We start from the raw sequence: 17,584 nt of genomic DNA, 5'->3' as shown, positions 1-17,584 counted from the left end.
GATCACGGACCTTCAGGATCATAGTGAAGAAAGAAGAATTACATCAAATAGGAATGGAGCAATAGCTATAAAAATGATGAACAAAAGCTGTCACGTCCTCTGAAATAAGATCCTAATAACGCTTCAAGAAACCAAAAGTAAACTCATCTGGACCCGGGCCTTATATGACCCACAGTCTCATACAACTTTTTTAATCTCATCACTAGAAAAAGGAGCCTGAAGAGACCGGAACCCGAGCCTCAGAAAGGGTTTGAAAAAGAGAAGCATTGGTAGAAGGGCGCTTGCCATTTTTCTTTGAAAAAAATATTCCTATGAAAATGTTGGAATTCATTTTTCACTCTTCTCGGATCATCCACCCACTCGCCATCAATCATAACACCTTTGATAGCTAACTACCTCCTCTTCTGATTAATTACACCATGATAAACCCTGAATTTTCATCAATACTGCATCGAACTTTCGCCTTTTGGGCTAAATCAACCCTCGAAATATGGTCCAACTCTAACAAATCTTTGAGAACCGAAACTCTATGTTGACGAAGCTCATTAGTGCCATCATTAAACATAAAAGAAGCATCAATCGCCTCAATCTCCTCCTTCAAAACTCTAGACTTGCCAGTCAAACGATCTCGGATAGAAGAATTCCAAATCCTAAGATTAGATTTAAGAAGTTGAAGTTACTTCTTAAAAATGACCCAAGGATTATCCACTGTGACATCCCCAATTTTCACGGCCAGAAAAAACCGATTTTGTTTATGCTTTATAAAAATCAGAGTACTTCTTTTAATAAAAATGTTGCGGAATTTGTTCCCAGTAAAACATGATAAAGACGTTATCAAAGAATTTTTGAAGAAATGTATTTTTATTCATTTTAAAACATTTGGGGTGTCATCGTCAATACAGAAACATAAGCATAAACATAACTTACATTTATTTACACTAGTGATCTACATCTCTTTAATCTCTCAGTGTAATGTGACTTCATATCAACACCTATGATATAAATAAACTGAGTGGGTCAGGTTGGGAAACCTGGTGAGTACATAGGGTTTTCAACCCACAATAATATAATTATTATATTTAAAAAATCAAGCAATCAACCCAATTACTCATCCCCATTATCTTCTTTACTCTTAAGGATCTATCCTAAGAGTCATCTATCTTGCATTTGTTTATTCCGAGGTCCCTTGCTTCTAGGGTTATAGGACTGACACTAAATCCATAGTTGCCAATGCTCGTTCGTAAAGCACTAATTCCATAGCTGCTATAGTTTATTCATCGGGTACTAAATCCATAGCTACCAGTGTTTATCTAATAGTTACTAAGTCCATAGCTACCAATTCCTAAGAGGTACTAAATCCATAGCTACCAGTGTTTATCTAGTAGGTACTAAGTCCATAGCTACCAATTCCTAACAGGTACCAAATCCATAGCTACGAGTGTTTATCTAGTAGGTACTAAGTCCATAGCTACTAATTCCTAACAGGTACTAAGTCCATAGCGACCAGTTCCTAACAAGTACTAAGTCCATAGCTACCAGTGTTTGTCCAATAGGTACTAAGTCCATAGCTGCCGATGTTATTTGTTAGGCACTAAGTCTATAGCTGCCAATGTTTACTCATATCATCTTTTATCTCTCATCGTTCATCTACCCATCTAATACCCAACATACTTGTATATTTAAAATATGTATACAGTTCAAATCATTTAAAACATGTATAAAAAAACGTTCATCCAACATAGACAACAAGTATTCAGATAATATGCACACATAGCACGTAGTTTATATAAAATATTTCATATTTATGTGTAAGATGAAAGTAACTATGCACTCACTTGAGAAGGTGGTGACTCGGTACTCGGACAACGCTTCTTTTACTTTAAAATAATTTCCTTCGACGAAACCTAGTATTATTACCACTAGATTTTAGTCTAATATTTACCGTGACTAATTATTAGTCTTATTATTATTATTATTATATAAGCGTTTAAACAATACTTTCCAACCACTATGTACAGACAAGGGCCAGACATAAAACACCAGAGGGCGGATCATTTTGGCGTATAGCACTTCTGAAATCCAACAACCCTATGCGGCCCTTTAAACCAGATTCCCCGTACCGCAGGTAGTTAAAAAGATATTATAACGACACTTATATAAGTCATAATAATAGCTCAAATATTTATTATAAATTTATAATAACAATACTAATTTTAAATATAAACTATATTTAAAATAGGGTAAGCATAACTTACTTACAAGAGGATTTTAGCTAGGATTCGGGCTCTGCAGGGGCAGAACTTCGTCGCTGAATCTTTCTAAGAAAGATTCGTGCAGCGCTTCAGCGCTCACCTTACTATACTAAAAACTACAGAAAGAGAAGTCGAATCACGAGGGACCGAAATGATCAGGGGATAAGGAGAGAAAGACTCTTGAATCAAGAGAATTGTGCAAGAAATATGAGAGCCCAAACCTCTTATTTATAGTAATTGAATTTACAAAAACCACCCTCCATAATTACTTAATGACCTTATAGTTATATAAACAACTAAACACCCCTTTATAATACTATTTTAAATAGATTTAATGATATTTGTACTAAACTAATGTCGAAATAACTCAACATTAGTCTTATAATGACCGCGTCGTCGATATCTTTCTAATGATATATACATATGTATATGTATATATATATATATATATATATATATATATGTATATGTATATGTACGTATATATGATTTATACTTTATTTTAATACGTAAATATGCTATTATAATTTGTAACTCGTTCATACGAACTCCATTTTTGACGTTATTTATATCCACGCGTAGGTGGAGATGTACTCTACAACTTTCGTTTAGACTCCGTCGGCTAATTTTGACTTTATTTTTAAAGTTATATTTTTAACAGGTCGGGACATGATTGATCCGTTAAAATCTCATAACTTCTTCATACGATGTCCATTTTCGTCTGTCTTTTTATCATTACGCTACTAATAGTGAGATCTTCAATTCTAGTTTAGGTTATGTCGGCTAAAAACCTCTCGATCTAATACTTGAACTTCGGGTTGTACACCGCTAAGTCGAAACTTCGAAAAATCATAACTTCCTCATACGAAGTCAGATTTGGGCATTCTTTTTATGGATGTTCTCGGTTTAACGTATACTACAACTTTGGTTTAGATCAGATTTGGGCGTTCTTTTTATGGATGTTCTCGGTTTAACGTATACTACAACTTTGGTTTAGATCAGATTTGGGCGTTCTTTTTATGGATGTTCTCGGTTTAACGTATACTACAACTTTGGTTTAGATCACCAAGGCTAAAAATTCCTCCAACGTAAATTCACTATTTACATCTCCCGGTGTCGTGCCGGTTTTGCCGAAAAACTTCGACGGGCCATAACTTCTTCGTTATAACTCGGATTTCGGCGTTCCTTATATGTACGGAACCCTTGAGACATATTCTACAACTTGGTTAAGATTATTTATTCTAAATAATCTTTTGTCGAAAAGTCGTTTTCGACCCCTATTATCTCTAATAGATAAACAATTCATTGTTACGTTTTATTAAAAACCTCTCCTTCAATAACATTTTTAACATGAGAGTAACACCCATCCATATTAAAACCAATATTTTCCCCCAATTCCAATGTTTTTTCAGCTTCCATGTACAAAGAATTTATATTCACTGATCCATCTGAAATATTATCATCACCAATGATTTTTTTTTGAAAAACCAAGAGGATGAGTGAGCGAATTTGAATCTTGAGACAGCTGAACACCCTCCATATGACCAAACCCGCCCGAAAAACCAACCGACCTAGTAGAAAAAACTGGAACCGCAGAATATGAAACTGCAACAGAAGATGATGGTAAAATTGCAGCAGGAGTTGATAGGGCGAGAACAGGAGCCACCAGTCCTTCTGCCAACGACTCGTCTATAGGGGAAAGTGTTGGGGACCTAGACATTTGCGATTCTTGAACCTGATCTAGAGCAAGAACTTTTCGGCCATCTGGAACAGTAGCAGGAGACGCTACTATCTTCACCACAGGAAAAATGGAAGAAATATTAACACAGTTCCCATTTTCCCCCTGCATAACATTTTTGCACTTTTCTGCTTTTTTCACAACATCCTGACCGGGCCCGACACATAAGTCAAACCAAATCATCGAGGGGCCCAAGATATCGCTTTTAGCCTCGTAGGATAAAAGGAACATATAAACTTCGACTTATATGCTTGTACTATTTACTTATCAAATTGTATACAACAATGCGTTTTATAACATCAAGTTACTGATGCGTTTACGCATTATCAATGCACAACCGAATCCTAAACAACAACTCATATATCTAGGTTTAAAGACTATATGATATTATCATCTTACAACCACTCGTGATTAAATTCCATGAAGTGATTCATGTGAGTGTTGGTTTAATCCAATACTCAAATCATATTTCATAAGTACTCATGAACGTTGTAGCAAAATTTTGCTATGTCTACACACTTAGACAATCTACAAGACAATTCATGACAATCTTCTTTCATACATACTTCCAATGTATGGTCGACTGTGGATAGTTTAAATAATCTTATTATTTAGGAAGTCAAAACATGCAAAGTGAAACAATAGTAAATAATTGACATAAGACAGTAACATTACTTATAAATAATACAACTTTATTCAATCATCAAAATGTCAATTACAATTTATCTATTACAAGTTTCTAAGGCTATCTAATCACTAAAACTAATATCGTCCTTCAGCCCAATGCTCTTAGCGTGCTGCAAGTGCTTAACCCTACTCAGTCCCTTCGTAAGGGCATCTGTTGGGTTCTCTGATGGGTTTTATGCATAAGAACAATCCTATATGCGGTGGATGGTGGCAGCCAATGGTGGCAGAAAATGACAACGGGTGGCAGCCACCACCTCACAGTGGTGGCAGTGGGTTCTCGGCCACAAATGCACACAATCCACACCACAAAATACCGAAAACAACCATTACAATCAACATAAGCACCATCAGCCTCCACTTGGCGTCAGGTGTCACCAGAAAATGCAACAGTGGCACATTCAGCCACCTTTTAGGTGGCAACGATGACTCCGACTTCACACTCACAGAAGAACGAGAGATAGAAGGAGCAAGGATGGGTTACAGGTGAATTAACCGTGGGTTTCTGGTGACTCACGACCCACACACGACGACCTAGTGCCTCCTTCTGATTGGCGTAACTCCCGACTGATCTCGGCGTTGCTGGAAGCGGGTTGTGGTGGTGGTTCTTCAATAACACGGTTGCGAATGGCGGGTGACACAGCAGGTGGCGGAGACCAAGAGAGCTCGATGGAGGTGACCGATGAAGATTTGGTTTAGGGTTTATATGCTCCAACAAGAAGGACAAGGAGTCACCGCCCAATCTCATGCCTTCATTAAAACATTTGATCTTTTTTACAACATTAGCCCCTCCCCCACAAGATCTTTTCAAAACCGGACTATAAGTTACCATATAGCCCTTGATTATATAATTTCCTTTCATTTTAGGTCCAAAACTTACAATTCAGCCCCTGAGCCTTACAAATCTCTTCAAATTAAGTCTCAAGAATTTACCAACTTCTAAAACTGTATCAATTGGCTCCCCAACACCAAGAGCCCGCTAAACATTATTTACTTTAGGAGTATTATTCATAATAACCCTTATCTATTTATTTATTTAATATACGGGTTGTTACAACTCTCCCCACTTAATTTAGATTTCGTCCTCAAAATCTTTCCTCACCATCCCTTACATGCCCGACAACTTGAACGACATGGCCACAAGCCCGATCATAACCCCAGTCGTTCAATCGAACATAGTTATCTCAACCAACCACATGTACATGCAACCACCAGGTTCTCTTGCTCCAAGATATATTACAACCGATCTGTAGTCACACATCATTTTCAACCTCTATCGTCTAACACTTGCTAATTCCATGCGTGCTACGATCATTCTCAAACCAAACGAACCGACCCTCCCAGGTCTTAGAACATCATATGTAAACCTTAACCACTCAAAATAAATCCATCAGGAATCCGAAATCTCAACTCCCCTATCCTTAACACAGATAGGACCAAACTCGAACTCGAGAATCCAGTTCAATAGCAGAATTGGAACCACTCATCTCCAATTTGATACTCAACTCACGACTCATGATCCGAGAATCTACGCATACATTACTTCTCCAATTTCCTTCGAATTGTGATAACCTCTCCCCAATTCGAGATATAACGGGTCCCGACGATCATGGAGACCTCAGTCTCGCCCCTGGCCCGGCCACCAGGTTCCTAAAGACTCAGTCGTCAAGGCTACCTAAGCTTGAGAACTCCTCTGCGTCATGCCCTGACTATTGAACACCACGACTCCCCGCAGTGTTATAACACTCTATTACTGGCTAATGCGTGTTACGGCTCCCCACAGACTTACGACACTCTCACACTGACTCGTGAATGCTACGGCTCCCTGCAGACTTACATCACTCACTCACTCACCATGGGCTCTCCCCATGGTTTTTCCCTGAGAATATAAAGTGATTACTCCCACCTGGATCCGCCCACTCTCTTACCTTTCCACTAACTCATCATTAAGCCATCACCATATTGCGTTCGCTAAACTCATGCTCTGCGATCCATCATGGACATGTGCACACACCCACCCAGATTAAACATCACTACCCCTAACAACAATCGCCGCTACAAAACACTTTACCTTGACACAATTCACATTCTTGAACAATCCCCGTCCAATGAAAATTAGTTGATGGGTTCCCACTGTAAAAATAGTCATTAGGTACTCCACTTGCCATCTCATAGACTCGAGTCTCAAAGTAATCCCACAACTTAGGGAATCACAGTCGGATACCCCGATACACCATCACAGAAGTTCACGCTTGCTTACCTCAACCACTGATCTTCCTCTCACGGCATCATACTCAGATACCTCGATACATCATCACAAAATCTCACGCTCGCTTACCTCAACCACTGATCTTCCTCTCACACGACTCATAACCTCGAAATACTCCACTTAAAATTGAAACTCAGAGGAATCGTCAATGACTGGGAATATGTTGACGACCATCTGAAACCCCATTCTCTTACTGATCAAAACCCATGCAAAGCTACTCATGCCGACCCTGAAACTAATTGACAAGTCAATTGTTGCACCTCCCGAAGTATAGATAACAATCTATACACTGAAGTGGCAAATCCCAACAATTGAAATTGGACCTCAACAAACCAAACGCATCGAACTCAACCATTGCAACCCCGAAGAGTTCCTGACCACAATAAGATCTGTGACTCACGGCTACTCGTCGTGGATACACTCGTTCTTTCCTGAACATGTACAATATGCATCATCCCGCTCTGCACCTTGCCTCGGCCACCAATAAACCCAAGTCTCATATGTACGTACCGTAGATCCCCATAACCAAATCTTCTAACTGCAATTTGAACATATTGTTGATCCTCTCAACAGAATACCCAGTTCTCCCCCACTTAGGGTTCGAACCATCACCCAATGTCATACCCAAACAACCACACTACAGACTGGCTCTCCAGATGTGTCATTCCTGACTCAGGGGACGTACCACGTAGCACTTGATGACTTTCCAGAAAATGACCTAATAACTCCAAGTACCCCCGTACCCCATATGAAAACCTTGGAATCCTCCCAATGTGGCTACCTCCAGTCACCCAGAACCTCGTTCGATTGTACCTGCAATTATTTTGACGATCCTAGAATAGTATTTCCTCCTTTTCTGGATATAATGGACTATCACACACTTCATTCTCTTAATCCTCAATAATCACCCACTGCAAGAATCGACATAGCACGGGAGACTCACTCTCACAGTCGATCCACTGCATAGCCACGAAAACCATCATCTCGATATACTCCTCTCGTTTTCCTGAAACAGTTGCTAGTATACGACTTACCGAACTCAAACAAGGCATACTGTAGCCCTTGTTGGTCACAGTCCCCCCCTGATGAATTCATCCCGACATAAGAATGCAACCCAATGCTCTCATACAATGAAAATACTCTTGATACCAATATCGTAACTACCTGGTGCCCCACGGGGTCTTCCTCTAATCTCTGACATCAGAAGCTCGCTCACCCATCCTCTCAAAATGAGAAGCAGGAACAATATAATCCTCAATATAAAACCTTGACATCACAGGCCATCGCCCGACCACTCAACTCGGACTGCAATCCTCCACGATGCATTATCTTCACCCCCTATTTGAGTCTTGCGACTCCAACTGGTACCTTACCAGTCAAAACCCTCGAGATCTAAACTCAAATTTTCTCACCCAGGGCATACCCCATTTAAGCTTAACCGACATGTCCCTCTGGTCGCACAATCTCCTATACCCACTCCCAGTCTTAGTAATCACAACCGGATAGTTGATAAAGGCGAAAGCACACTCTGCTACGAAGCATGGTACCCGAACCATGTTATTTCTCCTCATCCTACTACTTAGAACCTCCGGAATTCTCCCTGTTTCGAGTATGGGTCCTCTGCTTTCAGTAGTACGGGCCAATACTACTTGCCACATCTACCCATACTTCCCACAAGGATTGTCCCAGATTCTTAAGTAGCCGCTCAACCTTCTCGATCACCATTCCCATTACACATGTTCGCTCTCTAGCGAATACTTACCTCTAAACAACATACTCCTCAGACTAGAATTACTCCCTAGGATCTCACACTTCTCTGCCATCAGCTGCTGAAGAACTCCTCGTGATGCCAACCATCTACCTCATGAATATTGCCATATTCACTTAGTAGCTGACTCACATCATACCAAAGTTCCACAAAGCACAAAGCAAGAAGCATTTGGGCATCAAGTAACCAACACATGAAACCACTCTAGCATACCACTCCAGTCGCTCTTTTCATGACACAAAGGCATCACCGAACTCAGGCAGTCCTTACTCTAGTAGATCTCTAACTACTCTCTCAGTAGATTCCTCAAATGCTCGTCTGGGTATCTCTCCTAGATTACTCCTCGACTCAAGACTCTCTCTAAAAGATTCATGCTAGGTGGTTCTACTCAGTACAAACAGGGAAAATAGCAGATAATATCAATCAATAGCATCCCCTAGGCTAAAGCATCATGAATCATGCAACTCTAGCCCTAATTTTTGAAATACATATCCTATCATCTAGCATGCAGCTCTAATATCTCATAATACAAACAAATAATGGTATTTTGGGAAATCACCATTCAGACTCCGGTTGATTGTATACACTGCTCCATCTCGTTTTCTCTTTAAGACTCTTACTCGTTTTAGAAAAAAAATCATTTCCTTTTAGAAATTTTTTCGCAAATCCTTAGTTTGAGTTCAGATATAACCGAGAGCACATCTGAATCCCTCAAACCAAAGTTCTGATACCAACTTGTAACACCGTAAATTTTCATACAAAATTTTCATTTTAAATTCATATAAGTCACATCAACACATATCACAAAATCCCCAAAATGTCAAATTATTAAAACACATGTTCTTAATTGTTTGAATAAAGTCCAGGATCCTTGGAACATAACTCCATCTCGTGTATACAATCAAGCAGCGCCTTCCTGTGATCCTGAGAAGTACCTAAAACACATAACACGTAACACGGTAATCACGAAGCTTAGTGAGTTCCCCAAAATACCACACACATCACATTAGCTACTCGAGGCTAGCTCAATACAACCCTCCGATCAATGTGTCTCAGTGGAACCCTCTGGTCCTATCCCACAAGGCACAAGATAATATTAGACATAAATCACAAAACAAAATGCAAGATATCACATATCTCAGTATAAGCACATAGGATCAACATATACACATATTACTATAATAGCATAGGTCACAAAGACATCATGCATGATAACAGGTATCACAATATACCAATTAAGACCCTCTGGTCAATAAAGTACCAAGACCCTTCGGTCAATAATGTACTAAGACCCTCCGGTCCATAACATACTACTCTGACTGGACCCTCTGGTCCCATGTTAATACAACACAACACAACATAAGCATAAATCACAAAATGCATATCATCACATGTCTCAATATAACAAATAAGACCCTCCGATCGCATAGTGACTACTGCTCATGCAAGTATAGTTAGAAGACTCATCTCGGCTCGCGAACAGATCCTATAAATGTTGTTGTTGTACTCCGGTCTCTAACACTGTGTCAAACCCACAATTAACCCCATTAGGATCTAAGACCAAACCTTCACATATTAGGTCTAAATATTGTCCACCAACTCGGTCCATAAATAACACCAAGGCCCAACACCAAATGGATCCAAAAAAGTCCATTAATGGCCCAACTTTGGCCCAATTTTCTAAATTGGGCCCAACCCTCATATGGGCCTTACCCTAAAGCCCATTTAAATATTCCAGTCCACATGATTGCTCTTGGATGGCCCATCAATAGCCCAATCACCCAAACCCAATAGAAAGGCCCAACTCAAGGCCCAAGCAAAATTAGGGTTTTCACATAAAATGACGATTAGGGTTAAGTGTTTCTCACTTAACCCATTAAGGACTTAAAGCATTAAGTCCATCACTCCACTAGGCCATTCACACAATGAAGTCGGACCTAATTCACAGTATCAATCGAACAGTCTAACCGCGGGTCCCGATAAAAATCCAAACTAACAAACTCAAAATTAGGGTTTTCTAAAGCATAATTAGGGTTTCTAGCCCAATCATAAAGAAGCCCAGTCCAAGATTAATTGTTTAGGCCCATTAGGGTTCCACTAGATCAGGCACCACCCACCGCCACCTCGGGCGGTGGTGATCGGTGGCGACTCATGGCGGCGGGCGGCGGCAGCCACCATTTCCAATGGTGGTGGTGGTTTTCGCCCAAAAATCACACATACCACTTCACACATAATAAACACACACCCACAGCCACCTCCTGCGGTGGCTGGTGGCAGCCAATGGTGGCAGAAAATGACAACGGGTGGCAGCCACCACCGTGAGGTGGTGGCAATGGGTTCTCGGCCAAAAATGCACACAATCCACACCACAAAATACTGAAAATAGAAATTACAATCAACATAAGCACCATCAGCCTCCACTTGGCGTCAGGTGTCGCCGGAAAATGAAACAGTGGCACATTCAGCCACGTCTTAGGTGGCAGCGATGACTCCGGCTTCACACTCACAGAAGAACGAGAGAGAGAGAGAAGAAGAAGCAAGGATGGGTTATAGGTGAACTAACTGTGGGTTTCCGGTGACTCACGACCCATACATGACGACCCAACGCCTCCTTCCTATTGGCGTAACTCTCGACTGATCTCGGCGTCACTGGCAGCGGATTGTGGTGGCAGTTCTTCAACAACACGGCAGTGAATGGCGGGTGACACAGCAGGTGGCGGCGACCAAGAGAGCTCGATGTAGGCGGCTGATGAAGATTAGGTTTAGGGTTCATATGCTCCAACGAGAAGGAGAGACACCGCCCAATCTCGTGCCTTCATTCAAACATTTGATCATTTTTACAACTTTAGCCCCTCCCCACAAGATCTTTTCAAAACTGGACCATAAGTTACCATATAGCCCTTGATTCTATAATTTCCTTTCATTTTAGGTCCAAAACTTACCATTCAGCCCTTGAGCCTTACAAATCTCTTCAAATTAAGTCTCAATAATTTACCAACTTCTAAAATTATATCAATTGGCTCCCCAACACCAACACCCTGCTAAATATTATTTACTTTAGGATTATTATTCATAATAACCCTTATCTATTTATTTATTTAATATACGGGATGTTACAACCGCACCTTCGTTATCGCAGAAAATCTCCATAGGCTCCTTTATGGCCAGTACAACTCCAAGGTCTCCAATGAAGTTCTTTAGCCATATTGCCTCCTTTGACGCTTCGCTCGCTGCTATTCTGATTCGCACGTTGAATCAATTATAGTCTCCTGCTTGGAAGTTTTCCAAGTTGCTACTCCTCCATTCAGGGTAAAGACCCAGCCCGAATGCAAGCGGAAATTATCCCGGTCATTCTGAAAACTAGCGTCACTATACCCTTGCACTTTCAAGTCATCACTCCCACAGAGGATAAGAAACCATTCCTTAGTCTTCTGAAGGTACTTAAGAATATTCTTCAATGCGGTCCAATGTGCTCTACTATGCTTCCCTTGGTATCTGCTGACCATGCTCAAAGAAAAGGCCACATCATGGCGAGTACATGTCATAGCATACATGATTAAGCCAACTGCGGAAGCATAAGGTACTCTGCTAATCTCTGCTATCTCGACATGGGTATTCGGGCTTTGAGTCTTACTTAACTGGGTATTGCTTTGGATTGGTAACTCCCGTTTCTTGGAATTCTCCACACTAAAATGTTTTAACACTTTGTCTAAGTAAGTACTTTGACTAAGTCATATTATTCTTTTACTCATATTTCTCAAAATCCTTATCCCAATAATATAAGCAGCTTCTCTGAGTTCCTTCATAGCGAAGCACTTCCCAAGCCAGGATTTAACCTCATGCAAGGTTGGGACGTCGTTTCCTATGAGCAGTATGTTGTCCACATACAAAATGAGAAAGCTAACTATACTCCCACTAGTTTTGACATATACACAGGACTCATCCTCGCTTCTCGAAAAGCCAAATTCTTTGACTTTCTCATCGAAAAAAAGATTCCATCTGCGAGACGTTTGTTTCAATCCATAAATGGATTTCTCACGCTTACACACTCTATTAGGGTGCTCTACATTGAAAAAAAACCCTCTGGCTGACTCATGTAAACATCCTCAGCCAACTTCCCGTTAAGGAAAGCGGTTTTGACATCCATCTGCCATATTTTATAATCATGAAACGTAGCTATGGCTAGCATAACCCTTATAGTTTTAATCTTCGCAATTGGTGAGAAGGTCTCATCATAGTAAACTCTGGGAGTTTGAGTAAATCCCTTCGCAACGAATCGTGCCTTATATGTGTGTACTTTCCCATCCATATCGGTCTTCTTCTTGAAGATCCATTTGCACCCGACCGTCTTACGACCCGATACATTGTCAACCAAACTCCAAACTTGATTGTCATACATGGACTGAATCTCGCTGTCCATAGCCTCTTTCCATTTTTCAGACTCCGGGCCGGCCATGGATTCCTTGTAGTTGTTCGGTTCATCCAAATTTATCAGTGTACTATCACTAATAAACGTATCACCCTCATCAGTTATATGGAATCCATATAATATGGGTGGAAGACTAACTCTATTGGAATGTCTAAGAGGTAAGGACTCGTCAATCGGTTCAACAGGAGTTTCCTCCTTGGGTTGAGCACCAGTGTTAGAGGTTCCTTCATCGCTTGATTCTTGAAGCTCTTCAAGATCAATTTGCCTCCCACTGCCTCTTGGCATATAAGTTCTCGCTCTCGGAAAACCCCTTTCCTCGCAACGAAGACAACATTGTCACTCGGTCTATAGAAGAGATATCCAAAGGACTTTTGCAGATTGCTGATGAAAATACACTGCTCACTACGAGGTTCGTGCTTGTCGTGAGTCTCTCATCTTACGAAAGCCTCGCAACCCCAAACCTTGATATTTGCCAACGAGGGAGGTTTCCATGTCCAGATCTCATGAGGTGTTTTGGCAACCTTCTTAGTCGGGACTAGATTTGTCACAACTAGAAGTTTCAAGCCCAAAACCAAGCCAAAGGAGTCTCGTATATGTAATAGTTATAACTACATTACTATTATGATAAGTGTAATGTAAATTTTGGGAATTATATTGCCCTAAACTCTAATGAGAAATACAAACAAATAAGAGATTTAAGTTATGTCAAAATAGGGAAAACATCAACATGAAACCAATATATTAGAGTTCATATACATTCTGGACCATGAACATATCCCTAGAAAGTACCTAAGGCCGTAAACCCTACTTCTTGGGCTATAGTTGGCCGTGAACATCACCTAATGGGCCACCCTTGACCGTGAACCACCCTAAGCCATCTAGTCTTGACCATGAACCACCCTAAGCCATCTATTTTTGACCGTGAACCACCATAAACATCAAAGGAAGGACCGTGAACACCCTTAAGGAATAAGGGTTTAACGTAAACACCTTAAGGGACCACCATTTGGCCGTAAACCCCTTAAGAGACCCCCCTTGGAGTGTAAACCATTTTCTAAACCCATTTAGACCGTGAACCCTCTTGATTTCCAAGATATTTATAGTTGTCTTTCGCCATTTCCCCATACAAATCCCAGTAAAACATGCATTAACCCTTAGTAATAAGGCATTACCCAACAGTAATCCAAGTAAACATCCCATCAAATTCTTATTCCCATACAAGGAGCATAAACCCCATTCCTCATTTCACCGAAACTCATTTCATTTCTAGGAATCCTCCGTGAACTCTCTCAATAACTCAAGAAAAGCTCCAGAAGCCATTCCTCAAAAATCTCTTCTAAATTCTTGTAAGTAATTTGTGCCCAGCTTGATTGTTCACATGTTAATTGTTAAATTCTTCTTAATCACACATAACTTCATGTCTTAATAATATTAGGGTATCAAAATCTCCAGGGGATTAATCCAACACTTCAAGTGTTCTAGTCTCCAATATTCATCTCATCTCTTTAACCACACTTTCTTCTACCCAAGGTGAGCTTTATACCCCCATTTTTTAGTTTTCACTATTTTGGGGGAGGATACAAGTCAAGGGTCTTGTGAAATATTGGTATATTTTGCTTGTCTATACTTGTATGTTATGATGTATGTGTTTAAGGCTATGAAAGTCCTTAAACAACTAATCTTAGTGATCTACTTGAAGGAGATGATCCACAGTCTTCAGATCTTCAAAAATTGATGAAATCAGAGAAGAAACAACTCCAAAATCGTATTTTCGTCGTCTGGTACCTCTGGAATCGCCAACTTAGGTTACAGGAATGCTATCAGGGTCAATTTATAAGTCCAGCATAAAAAACGGCGCACCTGCGATCGCATGTTGATATTGCCATATTTATACTTATTTTTAGGCAATATTTAAGTACATTTTTATTAAAAAGTTGGTAATTTGTTTAGAATAATGGTACTTATGAGCTTAAATGTTATTTACAGCCAAAAAGAAGACATTTTGAAGAAAAGGGGACTGAAAGTGTTAAAGAAAGAAACTTTGGGAATTAAAAGATTAAAAGTGAAGTAAATCTGGAAAAAGGTTATTCACGACGTGAGACGTAAAGGATTGACGACGTGAATCGTTGGTTCTAGAAGATATGTATGCGGGTGAAGGAATCCTTGACGGGCACGGTTATCTACAACTCACGACGTGAATTGCTTATTATTCACGACGTGAATTTATGGATATCAGCAACTATATAAATCCTTGACAATTACGAATAGAAGAAGCTTTTGGCAGAAGAAAGGAATTCCAGAAGACGATTTAGAACGAAAGAAAGGTTCTGGAAGAGGGTTTTCAACACCAAAAGAAGTAAAGGTTTATTTTTAGTCAAATAAGAACATGTGTTTCATTAGTTTTAGTTGTGTTGATTTAGTTGCTATGATGAGCAGCTGAATCTAGCTACTCTTGTTTAGCTAGATGAAGCTTTGAACTTATGAATAGTTATATACTTATGGATTAAGTTTAGTTGGTAAAAATTGCTTGTGTTTGATTTGTTTAACCTAGCATGTTATTATTTGTTTATCTAATTGCTTGATTGCATGTTCTGTGTTGCTTAGTGACCATTAAACTGCATGACCCTGTTTACCTAATGATTTAGTGAACATTGAATTGTTAGAGCTAGGATTGACCAATCTTAGTTAGTAATTAGAATAAATAAGCTTAGTTGTGCTAGAGAACGTGTACTGTGACCATAATTGCGTTTATACAACAAATCTTACATAGCATATTTACATTCATAATTAGTTCTGTGTTTAATTATGTGTGAACATACATGGTTTGACATGAATTAGTTAATTATTGGTAAGATAGAACTAAATTACTAATACAACTAAAAACCAGCTTAATAATCCGTAATCATTAGCTAGTCATAAGGGAGAAGTGGATTCGAACTAAACAAGAGTGTGTGTTTTTAAATATTGAATTTGAATTTAAGTTCATCTGATCTTGTAAAATCAGATAAAACCCCTTTTAAACTTGTTAAAAATTAGGTTAATTTAATAGTAAGTAAATTAATTAGTAACACCGTTCCCTGTGATCGACACCCGACTTACCCAAGCTATACTGTAATCTGACTTGGTACACTGCCTATAAGTGCATAATTAGTTAAGTTTGTTAGGATATAAATATTAAAATTAGTGAGTACTTTTGTGCACATCAAGTTTTTGGCGCCGTTGCCGGGGAACGGCTTTCAATTAATTTAGTTTATTTGATTATTCGTTATTTGTTTTTAGTTAGTTTTTTTATTATTATTTTAGTTTTATTTTCGTTGATATCATTTCACTTGCATAGATAGTATATTTTTTCTGTCACAGAGTTCACGACGTGAGTTTTAATAAACTCACAACGTGAAAGCTGAGAGTTCAATTTTTAATTTTTCTTATTTTAGTCCAGTTTTACGTTTTAGTTTAGCAAGTTGCAGGAGTTCATGACCAGAGGCTCAAACACACCCTTGGTGCCACCACTTGAAGATCCCGAGTCTGCAATTCACAAGAAAAATACGCCCTTGCAAGAATTGAAGTCATCTTTTTCAAGGAAGTCGGGAAAGAAAACAGGAGAGTCAAGTTCATCCGCGAGGCACAAGAGCAATATTGATCACTTTGTTCAGACACCCGTCCAAACCGAGTCCGAATACGATACCGAGCCGGAATTTGAAGAACACACAAGCGAACCCGAGAACGAGCCAAGGAATGATATGGAAGCAATTGAAGAAATGTCCATGGGATCTTACAAGAAGCGTATCCGAGAAGATATGGGTCTCGGTTTAGTCCAACCCGCAATACCTGCCACTGCCACATTCGAGCTGAAGGGACACATATTGACTGCCCTGAAGGACATCCCATTTTTCGGGAAAGATCATGAGGATGCTTTTAAGCATCTAGATGAAGTCAATGACATTGCGGACTACTTCAATGTCCCAAATGTCAGCAGAAACACAGTCTTGCTTAGGATGCTTCCCATCACTTTCAAAGGAGCTGCTAAGGAGTGGTTAAAAGCACTCCCACCGGGTACAATCACCACTTGGGCTCAAATGCGTGAGAAATTCCTGGACCAGTTTTGCCCGCCATCCAAGATAGCCAAACTCAAGAAGGCAATGGCCAACTTTGAGCAACAGCCAGGGGAGTCCCTATATGAAGCATGGGAGCGGTACAAGGGCTTACTCAGAAATTGCCCTCAGCATGATCTAAATGTGCAGCAAGAGATGTCAATCTTTTATAATGGGGTCAACGTGATGACAAGACAACTCCTTGATTCTCAAGGACCTTTGACAAAGAAAAATCCAAGGGAGGTCAAGGAGCTAATTGAAGAATTCGCGAAGCATTCTCGCGAATACCACAACCCGAGGCAAGAAGGAATCAAAGGCGGAGGAGGGTCCCAAACTGAAGAAATAGCAGCGTT

The 17,584-nt window shown here is 39.9% G+C and overlaps 1 non-coding gene across 1 annotated transcript; it reads right to left on the bottom strand.

Annotated features, from left to right (window-relative positions):
* Positions 1-17,264: 17,264 nt before the first annotated feature.
* On the bottom strand, positions 17,265-17,371 carry LOC145071908 (small nucleolar RNA R71). The gene has a single exon (XR_013690870.1). It is a non-coding gene; the product is annotated as a small nucleolar RNA R71 (small nucleolar RNA).
* Positions 17,372-17,584: the final 213 nt, after the last annotated feature.

Source organism: Lactuca serriola, chromosome 8, assembly GCF_051521515.1.
Source record: "Lactuca serriola cultivar US96UC23 chromosome 8, Lser_US96UC23_V15, whole genome shotgun sequence".
Lineage (NCBI taxonomy): Eukaryota > Viridiplantae > Streptophyta > Magnoliopsida > Asterales > Asteraceae > Lactuca > Lactuca serriola.
This window is presented reverse-complemented; position numbering and strand designations above follow the sequence as displayed.